Source organism: Lagopus muta, chromosome 6 (assembly GCF_023343835.1).
Source record: "Lagopus muta isolate bLagMut1 chromosome 6, bLagMut1 primary, whole genome shotgun sequence".
Classification (NCBI taxonomy): domain Eukaryota; kingdom Metazoa; phylum Chordata; class Aves; order Galliformes; family Phasianidae; genus Lagopus; species Lagopus muta.
Window position 1 is genome coordinate 36,810,447 of NC_064438.1, and position 23,235 is coordinate 36,833,681.

The following is a 23,235-nucleotide window of genomic DNA, read 5'->3' on the forward strand; positions in this document are numbered from 1 at the left end:
CTGCGCGCTCGTGGGGGTGGTGCGTTCGGCCCTCCTCCTGCCGCGGCCGCAGCTCTCAGGCTTTGTTGTGAAGGCTGCACGCCGGCAGCTTGCCCGCGGGGGAGGAGCGCGCAGGTAACGGGGCTGGCGGGGCGCTTCCTTCGGCTGCTCCGCGGCGCTCGGGTTCCAGCTCGGCCCTTCTCCCGCGGTAGGGCCCCGCGCTGTGCCCGCAGCGCTTCTCCGCCCCCTCGGCCCTCCCCGCCTCCCGCCGGGCCTGCTCTGCCGCCGGGTCAGCGGCTGTGCGGGACGAGGGTGCGCAGCGTTGGAGAAGCGCTGGTCGTTCCCCGCATGGCTGGGAAAGTGGGAAGCGAGTTGGCCGTGCAGGGGTACGCGGCTCGGAGTGCGAAATGGTGTCAGCTCGGTGGGAGAGGGCACCACGGGCAGCTGCTACTCCGGGGAGGAAAAGTCACAGGGGGAGCTTAGGGTTACTCCTCCCCGAGCAAAACCGGGAAGGTCAGAGCTGGGTGTTGTAGTCAAGCAAGAACGGGTTGCGGGCGGCACTCAGAATTGTAATGCGTTAAAAAGAGAGGAAAAACAGACCAAAAAAACACCCACACGCATTAACAAATACCAAAGTAAAGCTTGTAAGTCTGTGCTTCTGTTTTGAAAATTCATGACTTAAGAAGAACATCTTTAAGAAGTTCCCATGTGTTTTGTACTTCAAGTAAGCTTCATAGGAGCCTGTTTCCTTAATGATGGTGTAAAGGTCTATTTCATTTGAAGCAAGGAACAATATTTTTTGAGTGCAAGCAATTTGCAGAATTGTTTCTGTCTGTCTTTGAGGACATATTTTACTATGGCAGTGCGCACCCTTGGATCGACAGGAGCCACCGTTTTTATCTTCTTTGTTCATTTAAACACGCTGTGTCATTGACTTAAATGTTTTGTAAACTTTTAGGGAAAGTTAAACGAAGTCTAAATTGTTAAGATAAACATAATGTGTGAAGTGGCTGGCCATTCTGTTTTTATTTTGGTTTTGTTTTCATAACAAAAGGTAGCCATACACAGTGAGGCCTTTCAGCCATTAGGCAGAGGTGTGAAGCTGAGCCTTGTACACGGGCAGTTCCATGAGCGAGCGTGGGGGGAAGCTGCTCTTCTGCTCATCGCCGATTTCATTTTCTTGAAAGTGATGCGTTTGCCTTACCTGTCCAGCTGAGGATAAGTGACTGCAGCTCTAGGTGCAATATAGTAAGTGAATGGAAGGGCTGAGCAGTAACAATCATGTACCGTATTTTAGAAAGGACAACTTCTGCTGCAGGCTTGGGGGAAAGAGATGGAGCTGTAAAGCTGTGCTGCATCTGAACAGTGACAGCATTACTGAAGGGACTGCAGCCCTTCCCAGAACTTTGCTTGCCTGTGGCAAGAACAGACGGGAGCAAAGCACCCTCCTGCCCATTTCTTACTTGTTTTGTCTAGTTTATTCTAAATGCCCAGACTGGTAAGCCTCAAACCAAGCTAGTGGATCTCGGTGTCAAGAAGGTGATGTAGTCTCTTATATTTAATGAACAACTCCTTATTGTGTGCATTTCTGTATACCCTTTTTGAAATTGTTAAAGTTTTTCATGCAGCAACACCACATTTCTTTTTATAGCCTATTTCTGATCCCCATCACAGTTCGCAATGAGAATAACTCTCCCATCTTACTGGGTAGAAAATGAAACTTTAAAAAATATTCATCCCCAGTTTTCAGAACTAACTAGACTTCTTGATATGGTTATTTTGTTTAAATTATTACTTTTCTCCTTTTGGAGAAGGAAGTGTTACTCTTGTTCTTTGCATTTTGTTATTCTCTATCCATTTTTAGAAGTCATTCTATGCTATACTAGAAATACCTGATTAGGGTATTAATTGATTTACTTGACCAAAAAAAAAAAGAAAGAAAGAAAGAAAACAATTTTGTTGGGCTCTCCTTGCACCTAGGCAGTTGGGTTTCTGGCAGTTACAGGAGTGTGGAGTTAATACTCCCTGACCCAGCCCTGGTCATTAGCACGTTGTGTTTTTGAGAGTCATGAAGTTGGTAGAAACACAAAGAAACATTCAGAGCTTGATAGAAAGTGACAGAGGGGTGAAAACATGGTTTTGATGCTGCTACATGGAAATAATCATTAAGTTATTAATTGATCACAAGAATCAAAAGAAGGAAGATAGACATGAGCTGAGAGTAAAGGGCAATAAGTGTTTAAAAACTTATTTAAAAGAAAGAAACAAACAAACAAAAAACCACAAAACCTGGGCTCCAGTGTGTTAACAAACTTTGGCACATGGTAATTTTGCAACTCCTGGAAGTATCATCTGTGGCAGTGGCCCATTCCTTTTGAAGGAAGGGACTCAGCTGTGAAAGGAGCCAGTGTGCATGCTCATTTATTGAGAGGATCTGTGCTACTTTGATCCACCAATTTGTTACATGGTAAGATGGTTTGCATGCTCCTTGCTGGCATTGTGGTCCATAGTATGAAACTATAGCAGCAGACTTCTGTTTGCCATGGTGCCACTTAACGTAGACTTTTATATGTTTGTTAAGGACAGGTTAAAAAAAAAAAACAACCAGGTTAAAATGGAAAATAGTAATTACTGCAGGGTGGTGGCATAGGTTGCACACCACTTACACGTGTGTTTTTGTAGGGAAGGGGATGAATGGTGGAATCCCCGTGTGAACATAGAGCCTAACATCATAAGAAGATCTAGCATCTGGCTTCCTCTTTTGTGAGTGAATGTGCTGTGTGACACAGCAGTAACACAATTTTAACAAGTCAAAAAATAAAACCAAGTCAACCTGTAGGCCGGCAGATACGCATTTTCTTGTTTAGGCAATTCTTAAAAAGAAAAGTGTTTCTGTATATATGGGAATCCATTTAGAATGAGAGTGCATCTGACAGTGTTGGTATGCATCAGCCTGTTGGGCAGTCCTGTAATGAAAAGGAGTATTGAGAAGATATAAAAAAAGGAGCTTTGACCTGTAGGACATTGATTCTGGTTTTTAGGGAATTGTCTAAAGAAAAAAGGCAGGACACAAAAAAAGAATCTATGTTTCTTGTTGCTAAAATTTATACTAGAAGTTCACATTGACAGACATAATTCTGTTGGCAACTTTTTGCATAGTTAAAATTATCAATATGTATGGGAATCACAATTTTAGCAGGCAAAAAATTACATCACACTGGTTCTTAATGTTATTTTCTTATTAGAAAGAAGCCCACATCTATGACATCGTTTAGCTAGAGTACCACTTGCTAGAGTAACAAATCAAGGAACAAACACAACTTGCCTTCAGGCGAGTGGCAAAACTTCCACTAGTTACAGGGAAATAGGATTATGTTGTAGGTGTGGGAGAAGTAATTGGTAATGACTTCAGTTCCTGGAGGGGCATTAATTCTTGCACCATGAAATCCGTAGTAAATTGAGTTAAGGAGATCCACGTAACATGCTGGTAGACAAATGTTATCCTTTCTGTCCTTTTATGTAAATCTGTTGAGGATAGAATTTGATCTTTAAGTTACACATTCATTTAAGTTGTAATATTTCAGCCAGCTATGCTCTAAATTAAATGTTAAGTGTGAAATAAATTAGAAAAATCTAATCTGCCTCAGTAGTGTAACACTGGGACAAAGAAAGATTAAAATGTTTGGTTATCGATTAGTTCTGCGGAGGACGGGGGTGGCAGTTCCTGTCAGAATTCATGGAAGGAGAGCACGGTTGTGTGAGAGTATAAACTGGAGATTCTGTTATGCTCTGCCACGAGGAAGCTTAGTAACGGATCAAGGATTGCTGCACTTGAAGGCAACAGATTGAATTTTTAATGGTCTTTTTAAAATGTAAAAATCCAGTGATGTATGTTGGTTTGTATTTTAGTTTATAAATAACAATGTCCACTTGTAAAGAGAGGGTTAAGTGCTGACGAAAAACTGCTTCGTGGTTGGATATATGTGTGGATTTCACTTTGTGGGACCAAACCCATAACTTCTGTTGTTAGCCATGAATCTAAAAAATTGTACTGGGTTGGCTTGGATTGGCTTAGGGAGAGGGAATAGGGCATATTCCCTTATTTTTTTATTTTGGCAGAGCACAATGGAAAACATTATTATTCCTCATTTCAGTTTCTAATGAACAAGTTTAATGTGTATAAATATTTGTATAATGAATATTGACTGCTCCTCTAGGCGTCTGTGGTTTGTTTCCTCTGGGAGTCACCAGCTCTAACTTGCTTTCTTTACACTGTTTCCAAATTGTATATTTGCCTTCTCTCTCTTTGTGAATTCTAACCTACTGACAGGTGAGAAAGTGAAAGTCTTCTTGCCGCTTACACATCACATCTGATAGTAAATACCAGTTTGTGTCATGTTTTTCTTTTTTTGTTCCCCCTTGTTTTTAGATTTAGAAGCTTAATTGATGTGTAAAGGTAAGCGTACTTCCCAAAGGAGAGTGGTAACTCAACTTCTAGCTCAGTGTCCCTAGAGATGTGAAAGTGCTGACTGAGCATAACTGGAGAATTGCTCTAGGACTTTCTAGTGGTGATTTAAATGCTATTGAAGGCAGTTATGCAAATTTAAGTATTTTCATTTTAAGCATTCAGTTCTCTCGGTAATGGCATTTGTAGATATAAATTTTATAAAATGTTTTTTAAAATGTACAGCTAGTCTTATGTGAAAGGGATTGGATGGTGAAGTGTAGAGGAGATACATATCCTAGTGGAGTATCCTGTCTGAACGTTGTCATTTTTTATTGCTGTCACTGCATAAATATATTTATCCTCTGGTAAAGTTATTAGTATTACTTCTAGAGAGGAATGTTTATTTTCTCAAGTACAGTTCTTAATTTCTGATTTTTATGATCTACAGCTGCACTTGCATTAGGATTCTGTTTCTCAGTGTGGTGTCTTTGTGATTTGCATTCAAGTAAGCAGAAATTGCTGCTTCTATAGGATTTTTCAGCATTAAGTTCTTGATAGGTGAGAATGTGTTAACTTGTTTATGTAAATTCTAAGATACAAGCATGAGAAACAAAGCAGTATCTTCATTGTGGTTAGCTGTAATGTACTTGTGTGTATTATGTGTGCAGATGGAAGAAGTTCTTCCATTTGCCATTGTAAGGTTGTGGCTTCCCTTGTGTAGGGGAACTGTTGAGTCACGGCCTGAACCACTAATTGATCACCTTAGGAAAGGACTAAGTCAGCTGTGGGAGCACAGGTGAAGGCAATTCACCTGTGTGACCAGAAGGGGTGGAGCCTGGCTGCACCCCTTGTAGACCCCATTTAAGGGCTGACTGCGACTGGGGAAGGATCTCTTTCTGGAGTTCCCTCCTCTGTGGAGTCCTTCCTGTGAACCTAGATCTTTGGGTACAGGTAAGCATTCCTTCCATGTTTCTTTACCCATTCTTGCCATGATAATCTTTTCATCTGTAACACCAACTGTAACAGCTTATCTGAAGAGGTTGACACAAGCACTACGTGTTTGCTGCTTTGTATCTTCCTTGGAAAGAGGAAAATAGTACTATGAAACATCTACCACAGCTTTAAGATCTATTGGATGTATCTTTCTCAAAAATAAATAAATGTGAAACATGGGAAGGACAGGTTTCAGTCTGAATCTCAGCAGTTTCAGTATGCCATCTGGTAACAAACTAAATAAAACAAAAATAAAACACGTGTGTTTCTGTCTACTGGGCAGCTGATTTAAAGTTGTGGGAAAATGATGCAGTTCTACTTAGGCAGTAGGTGAAGTTGTTTTATGTTGTGTTTTGAAGTATGGTACCTCATACAGAAATGTTTCCTGGTGCTGAATTTTCTGAAATAATCTGAAATTTATTCAGATTATTACTAGATGATTGACAGAGGTGGTTTCAAAGACATTCAGTGTAAGCAAAGTAGAATCAATAGTCAGAATCCAATTAGCATCTGCTTTCACATATGTCGACTTTTATTCCACTTAATAATTTTTTTATTATTATTTTGCTGCTAATTGTCAGGATACCATGAGCTTGCTGTCAGGGTAAACAGTTAAGATAGAATAAAAATGAGTCTTGAAGTAGTTAAATACTTGCATGATCTACGTCTAAAGGAAAATAAACACTTATTAATAGATCTGTCTGTGTGGATGTGTTTGTAATGGCATTTATTTTCATTAAACCACAGGAATCCTGAAGTTAAACTTTTCCCTTTGCACCTGATTATATATGATGAAAGAGGATGTGGTTCCACACCTACATCCTTCTCAACTGATGTAACTGTTCCTTAAAGAGACCTCAGCAACCCCATAGTTGTGCTTAGTTACATGTTAAAATGCATTTGGATTAAAATTTGAACTTGGCAAATGAAAATCCACCTTTCAGGTTTCAAATTATGTTTTTCCTTGCAGTTTAAAGAAAAAAAAAAAGGCAAGGAAGCATTCTAGTCTGATTTTGTAGTACTTACAGCTGAGTTCAGTGTAGGAGATTTTGTCCATGAGTCTCTTGAGGGGGACAAGCTACATGGGGAGAGCTGGGCCCTAGTCAGGGCTGTGTGCTTGTCTTCCTTCACCACTGCTCATTGCTTCTGTGGGATGTCCCATAGTGCCGGGGTTTTGTCACTCACCACTGCATCCCAGCCTTTTGCTGATATGTCTCTTGGCTGTTCCCAGTGTTCCTGGCTGAGTAGTCTCCTCTCTTTTTCTCCTCTTTTTCTGGGGAGGTGTTTAGGGTGTTATGATGGAGGGGATACAGGTCTTCCCCTGATTTTAATGTCTGACCTCACTGTCCTGCAGCAGTTGGTCCCTCTTGGCTGACTTACACGTTTAATAACAAAGGAGGAGGCAGGGACAAGGTGTGGAGTCCTTTCTATGTGTGCCATCTCTTTTCTTGCATCGAGTCCTCGGTGAGCCACAGGCCTTCCCAGGCAGCATTGAAGGGGAGAGCAACTCCCTGTCAGCCTGTGAGCAGCTCTCCTGGCAGGGAGACCAACGGGAATGGAAAGCAGACTAGAGTCAGCAAGACAAGGAGTAGAATCGTAGAAATGAAGGCCACCTGTTATCATATCCTAAACCACGCAGAAATACAGGTAATTTTCTAAAATTTTCCTGCACTTACACGCGTATGCAGCAGCAGCAGCCAAACTTGAGTACGCGGCTCTCGCCAGCAGGTGGCGCTGTGCGCTGCATGCCGGGACCGAGTGGAGCCGGCAGGCGGAGCCCCGGGCGGCTCTGAGCGCCACATGGGCACCCGCCGCCGCCTGCTTAGCGGCTGTAGCTCTTGGGCACGTCCCAGCTGCGGCGCGGTGCGGTCGCTGTGGTTCACTGCCCGACTCTTTGCTGCAGTGGACGAGGTTTGCTGACGTTTGTGGGGTCGCCTGTAAAACTCAAGAATGCCTGACCTGCAAACATTTCTTTAGAAATACGTTTACCAGATGCAGCCCTGTAGGCAGACTCATTATTGCTGCAGTGTGGGAAGGGTTACTTACTTTAGGAGATGAGGTACAGCTCTTAAAGAGACAGCGCAGGATACTGTTTTAGAGGTAGTAATTTTTTTGTTTGATATTGTTTTGCTTTAGGGTTTTTTGGTTTCTTTTATTTTTATTTTTTGTCTGCATGCTTTTTTGAGGGTTTTTTTTTTTTTGGTTGTTGTTTGGTTGTTTTTTTCTTCTTTGAGATTGTTTTGTTGTTTCGTTTTTGTTTTTTTTTTTTGTCTTTTTTTGCTGTCAATTAGTATGTACCTGCTGCATTAGGGTTGTGTCTGCTCTGTGCAATGCATATCCTGCACTCCTTATTTGAAACTGATGGACTGATGTTTACATTCCAAAACAATGCAAAGGGTGTGTGTGTCATGGTGCTCTGGCTCTGACATATGTCTGTACAATAGCACCCCTATGCTTTACAGCCTGACAGAGAAATACAGCCATCCCCACAGATTGCAGGGTTGTTTGGTGGCTGCAGGAACACCAGGCTGAGCTGCAAGCTGAAATAACCTTTAGGAATGTGTTTCTGCGTGCTGATTATCATGCACAAGAAATCTGCATTCAGCTCTTAGGGAACTAAGAGAAGAGATTGTGAAAATGTTTGTCAGAGAAATTATGGATTTAGAATTGTACTGAAATGCTGTCATTTGGTTAGCTTTACTTGTTTTGATGATTAATAGTCACTTTTGGTTTGGAAAAAGGAAATTGTGTTGTTGTTTTTTTGTTTGTTTGTTTTTAATATGGCACATTAGCAAACTATAATAATAACACAACACTGAAGTGTCAGTCCAGCTTGGCACACACTCCCCAAAGTGCAACAAAAAGTGAGTCTGTGAAACATATACATAAAGCTTCTCACTTCTCTTTGTGTCTGCCATTGATAAGTGCTAGTAAAAAATAAAGACAATTAGAAGATGAGCTTGTTCAAACAGTATTCTTTTTCTTTCTAAAAAAAGTTTTCTGAAGTTTTTAAGTTGGCACTTATTTTCAGCCAACTGCGTATAATAAGACTTTCCAGAACATTGTGATAATGTGTGAGGTGATCTGAAGTGTGTCCCTGAAACACATCAGTGATGCGTTTTTAAGAATAGTTTAAAAAATAAAATAAAATCTGTGGAAACTGAAGAGTTTGCATTTGGGCTAGCAGCAGTTGTAAGTGAGCAGTTTTGAAGAGATCGGATTGTGTCAGACATCTGGGCAAAACGCTTTGTCAGTTGCTTTGCTAATATTTTCTAAGCAGTTAGAATTCAACCAACAAAGATCATCTTGGACTGTTGGCCTTAAGTTTTGGTGGGGATGGGAAGTGCAGCTGAAGATCCTATTGGGCTAGAGATCAGGAAGAAACGTGATAATCCTTCAATCCCCTTCTTCCTAGGTAGAAAAACAGAAATAATCTTGTGCAAATAGTCTGTACTATAAAACATCAGAAGTCCAGGTGTCCAGCAATATCTGTTGATATCCCTTTTCAACATCAGCAAAATATCCAAGCATTATGATGAGGATGATGGTATGTACGTTCAGTTCTGAGGATATTACCCTGGATAGTGTGATGTAGAGGCACAAAGCATCTGTCTGATGCCAAATGGAGGTTATATCGTTTGGACGGCACAAGTGTGAAAACCAGAGTGGTGCCAGAGGCTGGGATGTTAGCACAAAATAGAAGCTGTAGAAGAATGTAAATATATGCGCTAAGTGTATGTTTATGTAGCAATCTTACAGTTATTAAGGGAAGATTTGCTAAGTTTTAGCTCGTGTTCTTGGTAAAGGACTACTTTCTTTTGGGGATGGAGGGGACTTTATAGAGAATAGTTAGTAAAATTTTCAGTGAGATACAGGATAGAGCTGAGGAGACAAATGGTCCATAAAATGACATGCCAACAAGTGTTGGCACTTAGAACCAAAAATAGAGCTTCTTCATAATCTTGTATGAAACATGAAATGAGTGACAGGATCAACAAGATGAGGTTTAGTAGTTACTAAATGTGGGGGGGAGGGAAAGACCAGCCTTCATTAGACTTCTTGGCATTAAAATGTTTTTGATATAAAAAACAAAAAATTCCAAACTCACCTGCCAGCGCACAGTGAAAATCATGATGAGGTGACTGATAACAAATGTTTTTCTATGCTCCATGCATCAGTAGAATTTGGCAGTTGCCCTGAAGGAGGCGAAGAATAAATCTGCGTGTTCAGCATTCCTCATGTATCAGCACCTGCTTCTTTTGAGAGACGTTTAGATTTTACAGAGTGCCTGAAGCATTAGCAGAGAAATTCAACAAATGTTTAATAGCAGATATCGAAGGAAGATGATGGAAATGTAGAGCTAGTAGTCGTGGAGAACTCTGGGAAGATCCAGGGGTTCTGGGGTTTGGTTCCATCTTTTTTAATCCGGAAGATCTCAGATGGTAATTGAACATGGTAATTCTGAACTATGATATAGGCATAAATAATAGATTTTTCTCCTGACAGTCAAGAGCATCTAAAAGAACTATAAATGATTCTCCATAAAGTAATGTGAGATTTCGCTTCATTTAACAGGTGACACTGAAGTGGGGGATGAGTTCATGGTAGCTGAGTGCCCCTTGGAGAGCTCAAAGCAGGACAAAGTACAACACTGTGCAGAAACCTCTGATCCTCTGCACTGACCAGATGTGATACAGCAACTGACAGATAAAAGTCTTCTGAAGTCTGAGGGGTTTCTGAGTGCAAATGAGAGGATACAGAACACTTAGACTACTGCAGTCTTATGCAAAAAAATATTTTGCATGAGATTCTTGAACTTTCTGTGGCTTAAATTTGCATCTCAGCAGTAGGACACAGCAGACTTTCAATATTCGGGGTTTAACGTTCACTCAAAGAAGCTTGCTAGATCTAACGCAAAGCATCTTGTGAAATATTCATTTTTCTGTTCTGTCAGTAAAATATATGTGCTGTAAACTGAGAATCTGGCCAATGCCACATGGGCTAATTATCCCTATTTGTGGTACTTTTGTTTAACAATAAAGGAAACTAGCAGAATAAACTGGCACAATACTGACATTTATGAGGTAAACAATACAGACTATACTATTCATGGAGATGTCCCAAATTTTAGTTGAAAAGTGCATCGGGCAGCTAAGAGGGAAAATCAGTCGATAGCTAAAATATTTTAAATTGTGTGAATCTGTCACAGTCTTTTCTCAGTGCTTAATGACTTTGGGGGTTATTTTTTTCTTATTTCCATTTGGAAGTGGATCATACAAGGTTGGAAATTGTGCTTGCTTCCTTGCTTAGCTTTTTAAAGTCAATGTGATTCAAACTGCCGTTACCACTTCTCATCCAGCAATGAGCAGCTCTCCCTATGCCTTCTTCTAAGGCACAGATTGCAGATGAATGTCACAAAACCCCTTCTTCCTCATTTTCTTGTTTGTAGAATAGATCTGAATTTCCAGAAGGAGATGGTGATGCGTCCCAGCCATTCCTGCAGGAACTTGTTTGCAGTCTGATATGAGATGAATATTCCCATTTGAGCTTGAATCAAAAGTTTTTGGTGCATGTATCCTTTCTTAAATAGCATAACTTGCCTTCAAAATATTTTAAACTTATTTTACACTATATATATGTGTATGTTTCAATTCATATATATATATATATATATAGAAAGTAATTTTAAATATGCCAATATTAGGATTTGTAACTGTTTGTTTTCTATAATCTGGCCATGTTAAAGCTATAGTCTTTTTGAAAATGTCTCTAGCTATCTGTTACAGTGAGATTTTACTGAAGGACTTTGTTGATCAGTTTTTCTTAGTTTGGAAAAGCTATTTGAGAACCCCGTACCTATTTTTGTATAAAATCTAATGACAATATGAAAAAGTTGCTATCCAATTCAATTTTCTTGATGTATTTAACTGCTTTAATACCAGATGAACAACTTGATATTTATGTACACGAAATTGCCTATACAAATAGGGCCTTGACAAAATGCTTTAATCACTTATTTGCTCATATCCTATGATTTTATAGTTAACTTGGGGAGTAAGAGAGATCATTTTTGTTGTATGCTTTTGTGAGCTGGATGTAAATTAATTACAGAAATACAGTGTCAGCATGAATTAATTATGCAAGTAAGCCGTATGGCTATTTATTTTATTTAAATGGCAATAGCTTGAGAAGATCTTTTGTCTTAATAGATTAGCCAGAATTCATTTGAAAAAGTCTTAGTATGTTTAAGGTAATGGGAAAAAAAAATTGCTTTCAGTACATCCTAGCAAAGATCCTGTTTAAAACGGATGACAGCCTGTCACGTTCAGTAGCATATCAGTCATCAGATTTATTCTAATTCCTTAAGCTGAACATTTCATTCAAGCTTGTAGATTGTCTTGTCAAGCTACCAAAAGCTTCATAGCAATTCTGTCAAGCATGCAGTTGCACCAACAGTTCACAAATGAATGCTAAGCTAAAAAAAATGTTGTTTATTTTCTTTAACATTTTATTCATATAACTAAACTTTTCTCTCGTGTTATTTTCTCTTCATCTGTTTATCAGAAGGCATTCAAGGAGCTACTTTCTGAACGTGCCTCATCCTGACCATACCCATTTCAGGTCAGGGGCCATTGTTTGTGGATGTGTTGTTTTTACTCATAGCAGTCTAGACCACCGTGGTTATGACATTTCTCCTGTAATCACAAGGGTCCAGTGAGTCGTCTTTTCCTGCAAATGTGAAGAAATGCCACTGCTGCTGTGCATTAGGTCCTTGTATAGTCAGTCCTGCTTTGTGGCACTTGGTGGTGGAGTTCTGACCATATGAGAAGTCAAAATTTTGTTATCAAACCAAATGGTTATGGCGTTCTTCCTGTTTATTCATCAGAATCTCTTTGGAATTTTTTTTATGCTTTACTGGGCGTCTTTGCACGCACATGGTGTGGCTGAGTTGGGCTCCTTGCTTCTGTTTCAGATCTGCTGCCTTCGAGGGAAGATGTTTTTCTTGTGGTGTTTTTTTTTCACCCCTTCTTGTGAGTCTTCTACTTTGCTTAAACGAAAGCTTCTACATAAATTTGTATCACTTGCATGCAAATATACAAAGTAGTTGAGCCTGCACAGTAGTGAGAACTTGTCTTAAGACACAGTTGGCTTTCTTTAAAATCAAGATGCACAAGTCTAGGGTAGTAAGGCACCAACAATGATTAGTTGAAGCAGTGCTTATTAATTTGCACTAAAAAAACCTACCCTACAAACTACTAGGTTACAGTATTTGTATGATTCATACAAGCTCCAAAAAATTGTTCAGTGAAGTGAGTTTTCATGAAAGGCATGTGTCCGGGTTAGATTGATCTAATTAGTTAGATTATCAAACTGCTAATGCTATGACATTCATTATAAAGTCATGACTGCCCTCTTACAGAGAAGGGAACCGCCTTGGTTACCTTTGTCAGCAGTAAGAAAAATTTAATCTGTGTTAATTGTCCACAGTCACCAATTTCAGAATTTAACTCCACTTTCTACTTCCTCACTGGAACTTTTATTTATTCAAATATATGATGATTTTTTTCTGTCCTTTGCATACAGTGCTACGTTTTCTTTCCTGATCAGATGGTTTTCTTCGTTGTAAATTACTGGAGTTTTACATTGTATTTTGATTTGTTAAATAGCAAATATGTTCTTCTAGTAGGCTTATTCCTTTAACAGGTATTCCATAAGACAAACTGTATGTGTCTGAAATCAACTGTGCGGTTGAAACCCCCAGGTAAATTTGAAGCCTGAGTGCATTAAAAAAAAAAAAAATCATTAATATATCAAGATAGCGAATAGTCAGAAAATAAATCATACCTATTATTAATTTTGATTTGCATTCAAACATAGAAATATGTAGTATAGACAAAAACTGATTCTAGACAGATAAAATTCAATTTTACACTAGGATAATTGTTTTATGTATTTTACATTTATTTATAGGATCAGATGAAGTCTTGGAATTCCAACTGAATAAAATGAAACCATTAAGCACTGTCCTTTTTCTTCACTTGCTTTATAATGTTAGCAATTTGGATATTTTTTGTTTTCAAATCAGTGAATGTATATTAACTCTCTCACTATAGTCCCTTATGTTACCTGGTCCAAAATTGACATCTTTATTAAAAAGATGTAAGTATAAATCTTGTTTTGAGTTCTATGGCTGAGAATGAAACTGTCGTTGTAATAACACTGAGAAATTCGACTGGCCTAGTTCAAGCAGGCTTGTGTGTACTGGAGATCTAGTTGTTGGGATCCAAATGCTGTGTAGGTGACAGAGCCCATGACTGAAGGTTTTTTTTCTGTAATAAATTGCTTTCCATTAGTACAGATTATTTTATTCAGAATCAGGTCTTCATTGTGTCCCGAAGAGAAACAAATTTAACTATTTTTCAGATTTGGCAGGATAGTAAAATGAATTCTAAGTCCCCACAGAGAAGAATATACTCTGTTGATGCTTTTGTTCTGTAAGGTGACTCTGTCTTACATACCTCAGCTGTTTATGTCAGAATGACCTAAAGGAAAACGCACTCCAAGTAACCAGACTGCAATCAGTCCATGGAAATGTGGATGGCTAATTGAAATGACTTAGTTCTCATCTTACTAAATGGGTTGGATTGCTAACCTGAAACATTGACAGCATGATTTCATATGTAATGAATTGAAGCTGATGAATCCTAGAATAATAAGAAAGTAGTCTCAAGATAATCGTCTGCCTTGCAAAAACTGTTAGACCTGCCAGGTTATTCTGTCAGACTGGATAAAAAGTGTTGGCTTCTAAGACATGTATTGTTCTTGTTGTATAGAAACGGTCATTTTTTTCATCAGTTACTTATTAGAGACCCAGTCCACTAGTTTGTGGTACCACGAAGGTATAAAAAATGGGACGTGTATGAAAAATTCCTTTTATCATAAAGGTTTTCTATTAGGTTGTAATGTGTCAAGAGACTCTTCTATCCTGGGATGTACAGTCATTGGGTGCTTAAGTTTCTTTTCTGCACTAGAGCAGAAAAGTGCAGTGATATAAATATGGCTGGGAGCAAAATTTACCTTCTTGCTTTAAGAACTCAGAATTTGATGGTAGCGTAAGTAAACATGGTTGTGGGGTGTAACACTTTTTCTCACACTATACTGAAGGTGACTGCTGTGCAGCTGTACAAGGTAACTCTAATTAAAACAGTTTCCCCTTGAAATGTAATTTTGTTCTTCCTCTTCACTATCCAGTGGTAGACTAATATTTGTCTCCAGGATGTTTTTCCAGGATCTGAAGTGGAATTACAGTGTGTGAAGGTTACTAAATATTAGGCAAAAATTATAATTCTCTTCATAGTTTAAAAGTATCTTTCATATTTCAAAAACCCTCCTGGATCTAAAATTCTTTTGGCAAACATTCACTTTCTTGCACATAACAGAGAAAACTTACTAAAAATAACATATGCTGCTATCATGCCAAGGTTCCTCTCCAGTAGCTTGTTTCTTGCTTAGTGTACTATTCACTTGCTACTGATTACATTTTCTTTTCAGTAATTCAGTCATCCAGCCTGTTAGAAAGTAAAGTAAAATTAAGGGAAATTAAGAATTAACTGTACATCTCTAGTTATTCCACATGTAGCATACATAAATAAAGCAGTGGTGGATGCATACTTATGTGTATATATGTATGTTTGTGTGAATATTAAAAAAAAAAAGAAACAAACCTATAATCCATCATTGAATAATTTAACACCAGGTACAGGTGAGGAATCAGCTATTGTGAGAAAAAGCAAAAATTTGTTCCAGTTACTATAGAAATTAATTCTGACTAATGTTAAATCTTTGTATTATCACAAAGGGAAATAACTGATTAGATGCTGTAGTTTTGAAGTCTTGAAGAAATTAAGAGAATGTTGAACTATAATATGAAAACAGTGTCAAAGTGGCATAACTTAATCAGAAAAACTATACTTTTTTTATATTAAAGCTTGAAAATGTCAGGATTTGCTCTTGACAGCAAGAAGTCATGTTAAGATTTGCCTTTGACGGTGAAGAGTCAAAAAAGCATAGCAATCAAGAAAAGTTGCCTTTGGTTATGAAGTGTTTAAGAACTATTTCAGAAGATTTTCCCCCATTTTTTTCTCACAGTTTAACTGTGAAATAGAAAGCTATTCAGGAGTTTTTCTAGTGCTATGATAGCACAGAAGCCATCCTAGTGCTAATACCTAACCTTCCTGTCAGCTGCTCTTTCATTGTGAAAGGCAAGATAAATCTCTGGAATCTGAAAGTATTTAGAACATTTGAGAATATCTTGCAGAATTGTTTTATTGGAGCTGTTGACTATATTTTTCTTTTTTTTTTTTTTTTTTTCTTTTTTTTTTTTCTAAATCTTGTGTTTCATCTATACTTCTGTTTCTATCAGGTCCTTTTTTGTTACTTTTTAGCAATGCCAAGCAGTACATCCTGCCATGTCCAGAAAATCTGAGAAGCAAACTTCAAAATTTTCAGTGAGATTATATGCATGAGAAAGCAGTCACCAAAATAAGCCTGGGTTAAAATAAGTGCTGTCTAAGTAAGGAATTTGCCTCCTTTGTCTTGTAAGTGGATTTAGAGCACTTTTGCTCTGCCCGGGAATAACTGTTGTGGGGCCAAGATTCAGCTGCTATCTCAACTTTCTGGAACTGAACCTAATTTCTTCTTTTTGCCTCTGATGTCAAGTGTTTTAGCAATTAAAAAGTTAATGTAGCTTAATGAATCAAGGAATAATGAGTACTAGATATCTGAATTTGTGATGAAGTTGTAAGAAAGAACATGCATCTGTTGCTTTTTGGAAAAAAAAAAAAAAAAGAAGAGAATAATCTCATAAATGATGACAAGATTAAGGAACTCTAGTTTCTCAATGATCTAAGTATTCAAATGTGTTATTTCCAAAACCACTGAAATATTTCATTGATTGCAAAAGAGCAGAAATGGCAGAGCTTACATTCTATGGGGAACCTGACTGTTCTGCCTGTTTTCTAAGTTGTACTGCGCCTTTCTTGGGGAGCCCTTTTTCCTTCTGTTTTCTGTCATTCGTACCTTTAACATTTTAGATGGGAGCTTTAAACATTTCCTTTATACTGAGTGAAAATAACTCTTATACTTTTGATCATTTTTAGTTGCAATAAAGTTTTGAGTGTTTTCCAGTGTAGCTTTGATTAAAGATAAATATATTTTTTTCCCCAGAGTAAACAAAAATATTGCAGCAGTTTGATTGGGAATGAAGCATGTGGTCATGTTTTAGATAGTTTTCTTAAAATTTGGCAAGGAGGTCATCCCAATATCAGAAATTTATGCGATAATGTCACTGGTGTTCTAAACATCTTTGTGTTTTGCTAATATCTCTCTTTTTTTTTTTTTTTTTTTTCCTCCTCATTAGTTTCTTTTCTCAACTGCCTGGCACTGATTTGAAGTCCGTAGAGACTCTCCCTTTAACCTTCCTTTGCTGGTGCAAGATCAGGACAAATTACCAAATGTGTGTGAGTTTACTCTGTTTTTCTTAGCTTCCGTTTGAATTCTAGACATTCTCAATGGACTTCACTTCCTGACCTGTTGCACCTATCTCCCATTCTCATGGGTTTTGGCCCACCTCAGAATACCTGATTATCCCAGACTATTTCTGGATATGTAGCTTGCTCTTTTAAACACTAGTGGACTTCAGCATCCTTTGATACTCCATTAAGTCTCAGGGAAACATCTGGCTTAAGTTATTAAAAACACTAGCTTGCCAGCTGTAACTAAATAGGCAATAATACTCAATAGGTCATGCGCTGTATCTTACACATTAAATGCGTTGTTAAACACACAGTCAATGCATAATCACTAGATGAGGTTCAAATGATGTCGACAGAGTATAACAAACGAATTTTGAAGTGCGTTCTTTCATAGAATGCTTGGAAGGGATACTACAGACAATCTAGTTCCATGGGCAGGGGTACCTAAAACTAAATCATGTTGTTCAGAGTCCCATTCAGTCTGGCTTTGAATGTTTCCAGGAGGATGGAGCATCTACAACTTCTTTGGGCAAGCTGTTCAGTGCCTCACTACCTCACTGTAAATAATCTATTGTCTTTTTAATCTAAATCTCTTCTAGTTTAGAGCCATTACCCCTTGTCCCATCACTGCAATTCCTGACAAAGTCTCCTTGTAGGCTCCTTCTACGTACAGGAAGGCCCCTAGAAATCTCCCTGGAGCCTTCTCCAGGATGAATAACCCCAGTTTCCTCAGTTATTCTTCACAAGAGAGGTGCTCAAGCCTACTGATCATTCTCAGAGCCATCCTCTGGACCCACTCTAAAAGATCTGTGTCTTTATGCTGGGGGCACTAGAGCTAAATACAGTACTCATGTGGGGTCTTATGAGAGTAGGGTATAGGTGGATTATCACCTCATTTGGTTGCCTGCTATTGATGTAGCCCAGGACAGTTGCTTTCTGACTGCAAGAGCACAATGCTGGCTCATGTTGAGCTCATCAACCAACACCAAGTCCTTTTCAGGGCTGACATCAATATGCTCATCACCCAGTTTGTATTCATGTTTGAATACAAAACCTCGACTCATCAACAGCCTGTTGCACTTGGCTTGTTGAGCTTCATAAGGTTTGTACGTGCCCACCTCCCAAGCCTGTCACATTCCATCTAGATGGCAATCCTTCCCCCCCTAGTATGTCCACCCTGTCACTCAGCTTGGAGTCATCCACAAATGCGTTGAGTGTACACTCAATCCCACCGTCCATGTTGCTGACACAGATTTTCAATTATACAGATCCCTGTACAGACATATCCCTGAGGGTATGTCACTGGTCTTGAGCTTCTCACTTTAACTACAATAGTAGCTCAGTAGTAGTAAATAAAGGCACTGTACTGGATCTAGTTGGTAGATTTAAAAAGAAATGAAGTTGAAAAGGCACTGTATGTTTTTGAGCTGCAGGCAGAATTATGTCTATGTTCACACCTGGGCAACTCTGTTTCAGTAACCTTAATATTCTGCAAGCACAGTTTAGGGAACAATTATGCTCTTAGTTAAAGGATAGCTTTCTCATCAGATATTCATTTGAAAAAATGACAGCTTAATTCTCTTAAAGAATGAAATCAGGTGATCTGTAGTGAGTGATGTTTTATTTCTCTGCTCGTTTTAGTTTGTGAGATTTCAGGTGCTGTGATTCTCATCAACTTGAGTGCACGCTCTTGAGTTTGAGTGTGTGGATAATTTGGGATATATCCAATGTGCTTATTATTTTGGCTTGTAACAGTAGTGGAGGTGTATTTGTGTTCTCATGTTGCTCCAAACAGTCTGACAGAAGTAAATGGTGCAGCTGTATCTCTTTGAGAGGACTGCAGGCCTCGCTTGGAACTGGAACTTGAAGGGTTGGCACATTTCTAGCAAGCCTTTACATGTTTAGCTAATGACAGTTCTTGATCAGGCTCCAATATCTGTACTATTCTGTATCCTTTACGCTTTAGCTTTTTAATGCGTTTGCTGTCAAAAAGAAAAATTGAAGGTACTTTGAGAAATGTGAATTTGCTGGATAAACTGAGAGTTTCTTCAGTTTTGTTTGTTGCCTCCCATCCTTTTCAAAGACCCTGTTCAAGCTTCCTTTGTTCTGCAAAGTCAGCTTAATAATTAAATTGAGACACTTTGGACGGAAGGAATGTCATTTCTGTTTGATGTTACTACTAATAGTGGTTTACACTTATGGCACACAAAGTTACCACCTTTCATTTTTACACCCTCGTAATAGTCTGTTATTTTTGCTTTTATGGTATAATGTAGGCTAGTAAGTTGTTTGCATGTTAAAAGAAATCATGACTAGGGATTTGGAAATTTTGAGGTATTGAATATATTGTGCAATTCATTTTGCAAATAGCAAGTACAAACTGTATCTTCGAATGTTTCTCAAATTATTTCCATAGCTAGCTTTGGCATTACTTTAGTTGCAGTGACTTTTTCTTAAGCGACTTCTTTCTTGGGGGATGTAAAAGACTGGGGATTTGTGAGGTTTGAGCTTTCAAAAAGTCAGTTGATACACCTATATAATAGTGGTCCAGTTTTATGAAGGTTAGTGTGCAAGTCAGAATTCTAAATTAAGCCTAATACTACTATGTTGTCCAGTCTTGCAGGAAACTGGAAAAAAGGTGGTGCTCTTGACAAGTAATGCTCAAAATGCTGTACAGATGCTGGTGTTTTATTGTTACCTCCTTATTGGCTTTCTGCCTGTCTTTTTCTCTTTGTGCCAGACAAAAAGCCTCAGACTAGACACATAACTTAAGTATTGTCTCAAAAGTGACAAAAAGAGTAGAGACAAACTTTGACAAGATCTTGCACAGTTTACTTTAAATTTTAAGAAGGTGTCATGGGGAAAAAGGAAAATATGTATTATTAAGGAAAAGACAAAAGCTAGGAAAAAAAGAAAAGGAAAAAAAAAGTTAAATGTTGGAGAAGAAGAGGACAGAACAGACTGAAAATTAATAAAATACGAAGTTGGTATTTCAGTTGTTAATGGGGGAGAGAATATAATAGGGTTGAAAAGATACGGGGATTTTGGCTATCAGTGATTTAATGTGCACATGAAACACTTTCTGTTATGTGTGAAGAAAATATTGATCTAAGGGCAGAAATTAGGGAGGAAAAAATAAAGAAAAAGACAAGTCCTTTATCCAAATCAGTAGGTGAAAACTTCTCTACAACAGTTGAAAATTGCAACAACTCTTACCTTTATCAAAAGCACAACATAGAGGACAAGTGCTCGGTGATTTAGTATATGTCTTCATTAAAACATCAGATGCAAATACTTCAGAGAAAATGAAAAGGAGCTGCTAGAGCAGTACAATAAAAAATATCTGTGCCCCAGTTCTTCATATTTTTCTGATTTACACAACTTACTTGGAATTTAATGCAAGTGTCTCATCTCTTTTTGGGACAAGAATTATGAGGGGAGAAAAGTTAGGGATTTTTATATGATTCTATCCTCTAGAACAGTGTTTTTATCAAGCTTCCAAATAATACAATTACTTCCGTAAGTAAAAATCTTGAAGACCTTGCGGCAGTAATGGAATTCTATGTTTGAAGTAATGATTACGCTGCATTCATCCACTTAGAGGTTTAATACACTTGCATTTGTCTTATATTTCCTTAAAAAGAAACATAATATTTTGCTTTAAATATTTATATATAAAAGCAAGTAGGAGTAATAAAATATAATTCAGAAGGCAACATTATTGTCAAATTTCTGTAGTAGATTGTATTTATGGTTATCAAGTGTCTAAAATTGTTCCATTCTTTGAAAAATACTTGAAGTGGCTATTTCAGTTGTTATTCTTTGAGTAACAATTTTCTAACTGCCTCAAAGAAATTTTAATTAATATTGGGTTGCATTAGATTTCTGATTTTATATAACATTTTGCACGGTCGTGAGGAAATGTCTTTTTTTTTTGTTGTTGTTGCTGTGGAGGAGTATATCAGTATATTAAAACTTGGCAAGCTCCTAAAACTAAAGAAAAGAGTCTGTTCCTTTGCGAAGCACTTCTAGATGGCAGCTTTGTTTCTTATGTGGTATACCCTCTTAAATTAAGTTTGTTAGCTTAGCTTAGCCTGAGGCAAAACGTTTCAGGATATTTTAGGAGATCCTGGTAATCTAATTAATCTTACAATAATAATACAAAAAGGTATTCTTTGGATTTCCTTGTCCATGAAGTATGTGGTGTCACCTCTCCTTAATAGCTCCGTCCCCACGCTGTCAGTGGCAACTCTCAGCTGCACCACTAAGCAGGACAATGACTGGCATGGTGCCATTCCGAAGGGCAGTGGATCTGGTGTCTTGTTCTGCCAGCAGTGGATAGGGTAGCCATCCTTTCTGAGAAATCCTCCCAAGGATTTTTCATTAAGTGGTGAATTCCATTGTCACCATCAAGCACTTGTTTCCTATTGCAGGAGCAAAGGCCACGATCAAAACACCTGTTAAGGCAAGTAGAAGGAATGTGGGCTTTACAACCGTCACGATTGCCAATAGAAGGGCCTCAGCAACCGTTTGGTTTCTAGGATGGGTAGTTACTCCAGATCTGAGCAGCTGAACGGAGGATTTTGCTGGGGTTACAGTAGCCTGGCAGTGATCTCAGTGTCTAGAGAGGTCAGGTTGCCGAAAGTTTGAGATTTTGTATGGTGTTCACTTGTGTTGTCTGTATGGTGCAGAAGCTCTTTCCTCTGAAAGCGGGATTACCTCCACAGCTGTAATAAAGACTACTCAGAACTGCAAAAGTAAAACGTGAATGCTTCAAACTTTGTAGATTTGTTGTTTTTCTATACCTTTTGTTTTTAATTTCTGCCAAGTGTTTTTGACGATGAGTATTGGAATACTCTCCCTCTAAGTCATTTTATTTAGCTTTTTTTTTTCTTGTAAAATTTGTTCACATTGCAATATAATGAAAGCTGAAATATTTTGATTACCATCTTTTCAGAAAATATCCCTGAATGAATGAGGAATAGTAATTTTAGCACTAGTATATTTAAAAAAAAAAAAAAAAAAGTAAAGACAGTGAAGTTAGCTTAGTTTTCCTTGTTTGTTTCTCACAGATGTGAATTCAAACATTTAAGTATGAAAAGAAGTTGGGAGTTCGCAAGTGTGACTGCTTGACCCTTGTTGGATCACATTAACGTTTCCTTTGAGTTTCAATTCAGCATTCTTTAGAAAAGGTTGGTTTTGCTCAAGTGTACCCTTGTTAGAAGTTAATCTTGTTTTTCACCGGGCACCTACACTAGATGAGAATGCTCATCTATTTCATATGCATGCTCATGTAATTAGGCATGTACTGATTTCTTTCTCTTTGGAAAATATTTCTGCAAATTAGCACTCCAATATGAAGAGTTAAGGTGATGTCATCTGTTGTTTAAGATAAAGATAGACATTATTATTTTTTATTAGATGCTTCATCCTTTGTTCTGAGAAGTGTTGATGTTTTCATTAGACTTAAAATGTGTTGCATGTTTATTGAAAGCATGAAATTTCAATATGCGAACCTATCAATTCTAATTATTTGACTCATTAGAACATAAGGGTTGGGTTTTTTTGCCTAAGGGTACACAAATGTACTACTGAATCTGGTTTTTAAGTTTTTTTCCACTTTAATGTCTGAATCCAAATTCATAAAGAGTTGGAAAAATGAGATGTCTGAGCTATAGGATTCACAGGGATTTTATATGAAGCCTATTTAATCAGGATAACACTGCTATTAATATTCATAAAGTCAGCTGGAACACAAATGATGGACTATGGAGCCTAAAATTTTTTACTTGTGAATTTATTAAAAGCAGCTTAAAAAATTAATGGAATTTAAGTAAAGTTGACGAAAATGAAAATCTTATGTTAGCAGAAAAAATCTTTATTAGAACTTTCTCTAAGACCATCTTGCATTGATATCTTTGACAGATTTCATTGGCACTTAAAGAAGAAAGATGCATGAATGGTCATTTAAAAGGATTTAAACACATTGGCACATTAATTTTTACATGAATAATAAGTAGTTTCCAAAAGCAATTAACTTACAGTGTACAAGATTTGAATAGAAAAATAGGACTGTGACACAAAAGGGCAAAGCAAATGTGCTGTACATTTTAAACTTTTAATAATATGGCTTCTTAAACTGATTTATTTCATTTCCACCGTTGATATACTAGCAGTGATGATATTTGTGTTCGGCTTTGGTTTCTTTTGAAATACACAAAGATGTGAAACAAAGGCATATTTTGATGCTGAAGTGCTACTGGTACAGAATTTCAGGCCTTA

General features: G+C 37.9%; 1 protein-coding gene across 22 annotated transcripts in view; it reads left to right on the forward strand.

Annotated features, from left to right (window-relative positions):
* MIPOL1 (mirror-image polydactyly 1) overlaps positions 1-23,235 on the forward strand; it is a 176,240-nt gene continuing 153,005 nt past the window's right edge. The window contains exons 1-6 of one of the 22 annotated variants that reach the window (XM_048950019.1): positions 5,284-5,377; positions 6,774-7,066; positions 9,995-10,062; positions 10,869-10,991; positions 11,984-12,040; positions 16,839-16,934. The gene's annotated coding sequence lies outside the window, so the exon portion shown is untranslated. Of the gene's footprint in view, positions 115-5,273; positions 5,378-6,773; positions 7,067-9,994; positions 10,063-10,868; positions 10,992-11,184; positions 12,041-15,916; positions 16,018-16,838; positions 16,939-22,025; positions 22,146-23,235 lie in introns of those variants that run through there. The other 21 variants (XM_048950006.1, XM_048950018.1, XM_048950020.1 and 18 more) reach the window with 21 other exon arrangements.